The sequence below is a fragment of the Sinocyclocheilus rhinocerous genome, unplaced genomic scaffold (assembly GCF_001515625.1).
Source record: "Sinocyclocheilus rhinocerous isolate Xijiao unplaced genomic scaffold, SAMN03320098_v1.1 scaffold295, whole genome shotgun sequence".
NCBI classification, from domain to species: domain Eukaryota; kingdom Metazoa; phylum Chordata; class Actinopteri; order Cypriniformes; family Cyprinidae; genus Sinocyclocheilus; species Sinocyclocheilus rhinocerous.
The window spans coordinates 1,019,883-1,027,230 of record NW_015647035.1 but is presented as its reverse complement, the minus strand read 5'-3'; the positions used below and the strand labels follow the sequence as shown (position 1 = coordinate 1,027,230).

The window sequence follows — 7,348 nt, the reverse complement described above, 5'->3', positions numbered from 1 at the left end:
TATATATATATATATATATATAAAGAATAATATAAATATTAATATAAACTAATAAATTAATTTAGCTAAAACCCTCATTTTTGAATCTCTTTAAATACTGCTTACAGACGACCACAGCTAAATTTTCGCTATTTTCTTTTTTTTTTTCTAGAAAGAATAAATAGAGTCCTCATTTATCTTCATTCACAACTTTGGAAATTTTCTTTCAACAAATTTAAATGCAGAACAAAAATATGATTTTGTTTAAATTTAAGGCTTTTTCAAAAAATGATTGCAAACATATATTTCATTTTTAAATAAAGAAAACAAATATTTTCACCATTTCTTAATGCCACTCTATTACTTTTCCAGTCATTCCTGATTACTGCATACGAATGATTACAAATTATTAAATAATTAATTAAAAAAATATTCAACTGTATAGAGACTGCACTCACAAAACAGCAAATTCTAGCTAATGAAACATTTGATGAGCTGAGCATAACTAGAAAGATTTATATTCACTACAGAAATTGAAAATGTAAAATCACAATTTTAAAAATGATTTGAAATTCCTAGATTTGAAAATTTCCCGTGATCGTATGAACCCTGGAATATCCTGTAGGTCCCCCATACTCCGGTCTTGACTACAGTCTGCTCTGCTGCAGTCTCTTCTGCTGCGACCTCTCACCTTTGACCCCTGAGCCTGGCTATTCATCCAGGGGCTTGGAAAAGCCAGGAGGGGTTTGATGGAGGGGGAAGGAAGGAGAGGGTTGAAGAAGATGCACACTGACCCAGAAAAATTATGACCAACACATCCATTAAAAAGACAAGCTGTTACAGCAGTCAGCCACAACACATTTAACTCACAAACACACCAACATCAGGCTTCAGTATTTCACCAGAGAAAACACACACACACACACGCACGCACGCACGCACACACACACGCACGCGCGCGCACACACACACACACAAACACAAACAAACAGATGAAGAGAAAGAGCACACAGGCAGAGGCTGTGGTGAGCAGTCAGTTTTATTAGAAGTTATGAAAGACACAAGATGCAGCAACACACCAGAGAACAAGTTAGTAGGAGAAAGAAAACAAGAGCATCAGATTCTACATCATGCTTCTACTCGTCCCATCTCATCCCTCTCTTTCCTCTCATCTACCCATCTCTAGTGTTCTACTATATACAATGGTCTCACAATAGTGGTCAATATGAAATGTCTGAAAAAGTGTGTGGAAAGCAAGATTTGGTCTACACAGAAGCTGAACAACACAACCATGCCACATTAATGCACTGTACATGAAGTGTGTGAGAGAGATAGCATTACAGGGCACACTTTCAGACAGAGCAGGTCAGAGTTCAAATGGCTCCCAGCACTACAGGACATCAAAGGGAACCAATGAGAACTGTCACACAGGCCCTGCAGCGTAAACCAATGTTAACTTCACTACAAGAGAAGCTCTGTTCACAGCATTTGAGGCATAATGGCAATTTGCACCGCATATCATTTCAACTCATCCTTCAGTTTATTTTATTTTTTATTTAGTACAGCTCTGAATAAGCCATTTCACATTACAGATGTTTACAGATAGTCCACAAGACTAGTCCACGATAATAACGGAATTAAAACGTTTTTGGTTTTTTTTATAAATTAAGCTACATTCCTCTATCATTCTATTATTTTGTCTTTGGACTTGTGGCCATACTTTTAAAAACTTATTTGTACATAAGGTTTCAAAGGTATGGCCAAAAGTCCACAGTAAAACAAAATTTGTATTGAATGATGTTTTATTTAACATGATTTTAAACTTTCAGGAAGATTGAAATTTTGCTGCATTACTGTAACCATGATTTTTACTTTTCTAAAAATTAGAATCTGAGGAATGAGATGAAATCATTTTGTGGTAACTGACATTATGCCAAAAATGCTGTTGAGTTTAATTTGTATTGAACCCAGAACATTGTTTTTATGGAGGATGTATGTTAGATGTACAGCACGGACATTAATCAGAGTAGAGTTTCTTTTAATATGTCAAATTAAATGTGACATCTTCTCTGACTACGGTTTATTTTCAAGTTCTGCCTTCCATTAAAGAATCACCTCACGTCGTTCCAAATGTGCATGTGTATTTTCTCTTTACATGGATCTTTTATACAGACTTGGAATATAGTGCAAGTCATTGACTCTTTTTTTATGGTAGCTTGACAGATATGGTCAAAATCCATTTGTGTTCAGTGGAGAAAAATAACAGCAAATAGGTGTGGAACAACATGAGGGTGAGGAAATAATGAGAGAATTTTCATTCTTGGGAGATCTATTGCTTAAACACCAAAGCAGCTGAATTAAGACAATATAGCTGAGATGAAAATTCCAGTCAGTGTTAGAGATGGGAAGGTAAATAGAGGATAGTCCCTCTGGAGTAACTGAGCAGGAAAACAGAGAGTGTTTACTAGGAGTGAGAGCTTTATACAGTAGGAGCTCTACGGGAAGTTAATTAGAGACACAGAGACACAGTGGCAGCTTACATCCCAGATGAACAGACAAACAGTTAAAGAGACTGACAGACAAGAAGAGATCTGTCTACTGACATATTACAAGCTGACAGAATATTATAGTGCTGCGAGATAGAAGAGAGACTTAGTTCAGCTGTGACAAGAAGGAAAGGCCAAGGATCTTGGCCGGTCGGGCCTGCTTTAGCCCACTTATGCCCACAGGAGGAGGAGGAGAAGGAAAGGTGCCGTTCGGAGAGAGGAGACGAAAAACAGCAAAGCTGGAGAGGAGGGTGAGGAGGGCATCCGTCATGCAGAAGGTAAGTTCAACAACCACAACAAGGCATCTGGAGTTACACCTGCCAACCACACGAGAAACAAAGAGAGAGAGAGAGAGAGAGAGAGAGCAATGCAAGAGTAGGCCGAGTAAGTACACAAGGAGGAGAGAGAGGTTATAGAGAAAGAGGAACAGAGACAAAATGTTATATTATTAGGGAGACTGAACTTGAAAGTTCCAACAATGAAAGAGACAGAAAAAAGAAAGAGATATAGGAAGCGTAACACAAAAGATGGGATGGCAGAAAGGACTAAAACATACTGTACACAAGCAAATGAACAAATGCTCGAATTCATGTCACTGGGTTCTGAAATCTGTATTCTCAAGAGTTGCCACAAAGGGCACTATAGCAGTAGCGCAAACAAGCTGTCTTCTTCTATAGTCAGTTTACTCTTCTAGGTCAACTACTGTGATGGTGAACTAACAGTTCTTGCTGCGGAGGTTAAATGTTTAATATGAGTGAATAATTCCCACAAAAATCAGCAGTTCGAACACTTGCAGAAATGAGTTTTAAACCCAGAAACTAGTTTGTGTTTTTGCTCGTACATTTCCATTTCCAGAATTGTCCTGAAAGGCATAGTTTACCCAAAAATGAAAATTCTGTCATTAATTACTCACCCTTATGTCGTTCCAAACCCGTAAGACCTTCGCTCATCTTCGGAAAACAAATGAAGATATTTTTGATGAAATCCGAGAGCTTTCTGACCCTCCATAGACAGCAACGCAACTGAAACTTTCGAGGCCCAGAAAGGTAGTAAAGACATCGTTAAAATAGTCCATGTGACATCAGTGGTTCAACCATAATTTTATGAATACTTTTTATGAAAAAGAATACTTTTTGCGAGCAAAAAAACAAAACAAAACAAAAATAACTTTATTCAATGATTTCTTCTTTTCTGTGTCAGTCTTCGACACACATTCACAAGAGTACGACGCATGCGTGTGATGCTGCCGACGCAGGAGCCGGTGTTCTGATGTAGAACGTCCATCTGTCTTAGTTCATTGTTTGTATATTCTGGTTCGAATAAGTAAGGCTGGGAAAGTCATCCTCTCTGTCGAAATCTTCAGACATGTTTATGAAGACTCTGCTTGTAAACAAGGCGCAGCGCATGTATGTTCTACGTCAGAACGCCGGCTCCTGCTTCAGCAGCATCACACGCATGCGTCGTCGTACTCTCGTGAACGTGCGGCGGAGACTGACCCGGAAGAGAAGAAATCGTTGAATAAAGTCATTATTTTTGTTTTATTTGCGCACAAAAGGTATTCTCGTAGCTTCATAAGATGAAAAGAAAATGCCATCTAAACTTTTCTAAAGACAGTCAGTTCCCCTCAGAAAAACATTCATATAAACTCCTACCCCAATTGTATCGCGATTTGTTCCCGATTTAAACCGTTCGTCGCATATTTGAATCGATTTTCAACCGGCTCGCGGTTAATCCTTACATCCCTAATATTAAGATGATTTTGATGAAATTCGAGAGCTTTCTGACCCTCAGACAGCAAGGGAACTACCTTGTTCAAGGCCGAGAAACGTTGTAAGGACATCGTTAAAATAGTCCAGTGACATCAGTGGTTCAACCTCAATTTTATGAAGCTAGGAGAATACTTTTTATGTACAGAGAAAACAAAAATACTGACTTTATTCAACAATTTCTTCTTTTCCTGCCAGTCTCCACAACAAAGTATTCTCGTAGCTTCATAAATTTAAGGTTGAACCACTGATGTCACATGGACTATTTTAATGATGTCCTTACTACCTTTCTGGGCCTTGAATATTTCAGTTGCGTTGCTCTCTATGGAGGGTCAGAAAGCTCTCGGACTTCATCAAAAATATCTTAATTTGTGTTCCGAAGATGAAAGAAGGTCTTACAGGTTTGCAATGACATGAGGGTGAGTAATAAATGACAGAATTTTCATTTTGGGGTGAACTAACCCTTGAAGTCAATGGGTACTTTAAATGGGTTTTTGGTTAAATGCCTGAAATGAGGTCTGTGGTCAACACAAGCTCAATATATTTTCACATGTTACTGTACGACATAAAACACATCAATAATATCCCATTCGTGATGTTTTTAGGTGTCTTGAAAAAGATGGTTACTAACAAGTGGTGAAATAAGACTACAGAGATTGTCTGGGACATTAAACGTCATGACGCTGAACAGGTAAACTCATCCACTCAATAGTCTGCTTTTACAGCCTCTTCGTGTTTATAGTTGCACCCTTGCAAGCAATTCTAGCACAACTTTACAACTTTTAAATAAAAGATTTTAAATAAAGATATAAAGAGTAGTCAGAAGCTTAGTGATGGTGATGTTAAAGCTGTATGACCATGGTCTAGTTCATTTATTTTTACTTCTGGCAATATAATTTTAAGCTTCAAAATTAATATTTGTTTATTTGTCAAGATTACCTTAAACAAAACGTGAAAGAATCGTAAACTTTTGTTGGTCACAGATCTTATTTTCTGCAACAATCAAAAGTGAACAAAAAAATTTTTTCCGCTTTTTGTCGAAAGGAACCAGAGAGATGCTAACTTCCGATCCTAACAAAAGTTGTGTTTAATAAGGTACCGGCTGATAAATTTGCCTTTGAGGATGATACTGAACTGTATTTGCCAGGTTTTTGGCATCGGCCTTTATTCAAGGCATCAGCAATTTGCTGCATTTGTGTTTGCATTTGCATATAGTATGTTATTAAGACTACAGAGATTGTCTGGGACATTAAACGTCATGACGCTGAACAGGTAAACTCATCCACTAAATAGTCTGCTTTTACAGCCTCTTCGTGTTTATAGTTGCACCCTTGCAAGCAATTCTAGCACAACTTTACAACTTTTAAATAAAAGATTTTAAATAAAGATATAAAGAGTAGTCAGAAGCTTAGTGATGGTGATGTTAAAGCTGTATGACCATGGTCTAGTTCATTTATTTTTACTTCTGGCAATATAATTTTCAGCTTCAATATTCATATTCGTTTATTTGTCAAGATTACCTTAAACAAAACGTGAAAGAATCGTAAACTTTTGTTGGTCACAGATCTTATTTTCTGCAACAATCAAAAGTGAACAAAAAAAAATTATCCGCTTTTTGTCGAAAGGAACCAGAGAGATGCTAACTTCCGATTCTAACAAAAGTTGTTTAACAAGGTACCGGCTGATAAATTTGCCTTTGAGGATGATACTGAACTGTATTTGCCAGGTTTTTGGCATCGGCCTTTATTCAAGGCATCAGCAATTTGCTGCATTTGTGTTTGCATATAGTATGTTATTAAGTCAGGAAGGAACATGTAAATGGGTATTAAAATGAGCTTATCCTGAATATACTCCTCAGAAGAACCAATGCTAGACTTAAACGATTATCAAAGGCACAAACAAAGCAACTGAAAGCTGGAAAAAACAAAGATCCAAAAGAGAAAACAAATCTTGTGCTGCCATGATCACACATGGGATCATGTGCTTGCTTTGAGGAAAATGGCCGGCCGAAATAAATTGAGCATAGTAGTTTTATTTAGAGGCCAAAGCCACAGGCTGTTTTCCATGAGCCCATTCCATCAACCTTGGGCACGGTCTAAAAATGGCACATTATCAACCCTGAAGACCCATTGATTTGTTAATCATATGTTGTATCATAAAGCTGATACATTATGGACCTCAGATATGATTGGGAGAGGGATTGAATAGATGAGGACAATAGCATGAAAACGGGCAGGCAAGAAGTAGAAAGCAAGAGGAGATTTTAAGTGTGCAAACAAACACGCATTCACAAATAGGATTAGAGCAGGCATTCAATAAACAAATCAGAAAAAAAAAACAAAAAAAAAAACACACACACCAGGAGTACAGAACACACAGCCCACGCCAACATGTGAGTGACCCCAACATGTACGTCAATGTGAGATTTGCTATATTATATGCTATGTGTGTATGTGAGTGCCTGTATATGTAATACAAACAAATGCATGCTTGCAAAAGATTTACAGTCTTAACAATATAGTATATAGTGAAGTCCTGAGCCATATGTGTGTGAGAGAAAGAAACAAGGACATACAGTGCATTGCGAAAGTATTCATACCCCTTCATTGTTTTCACGTTTTGTTATATTGCTGCCTTATGCTAAACTGCTTTAAATTACTTTTTTTCCACATCAATCTATACTCCATACACCATAATGGTAGAGCAAAAAACAGGTTTTTAACATCTTCGCAAATGTATTAAAAATAAAAAACTTAAATGATTCCATTGCGTAAGTATTCATACCCTTATCTGGGACAGTTGAAATTTAGCCCAGGAGCAATCATATTGCTTGTAGATGTTACTACACTTCGAGTGAAGTTAACCTGTGGCAACTTCAATTGAATGGATATGATCTGGAAAGGCACACACATCATAATAAAATGTCTAACAGCTGATAATGCATATCAGAGCAAAAACCAAGCCCTGAGGTTAAAAGAACTGCCTGTAGAGCTCAGAAACAGGTTTGTGTCAAGCCACACATCTGGGGAAGATTTCAGAAAAAAAATCTGCTTCATT

The 7,348-nt window shown here is 37.3% G+C and overlaps 1 protein-coding gene across 1 annotated transcript in view; it reads right to left on the bottom strand.

Annotated features, from left to right (window-relative positions):
- LOC107708436 (kinesin light chain 1-like) overlaps positions 1-7,348 on the bottom strand; it is a 50,613-nt gene that overhangs the window by 4,927 nt on the left and 38,338 nt on the right. The window lies entirely within an intron of this gene.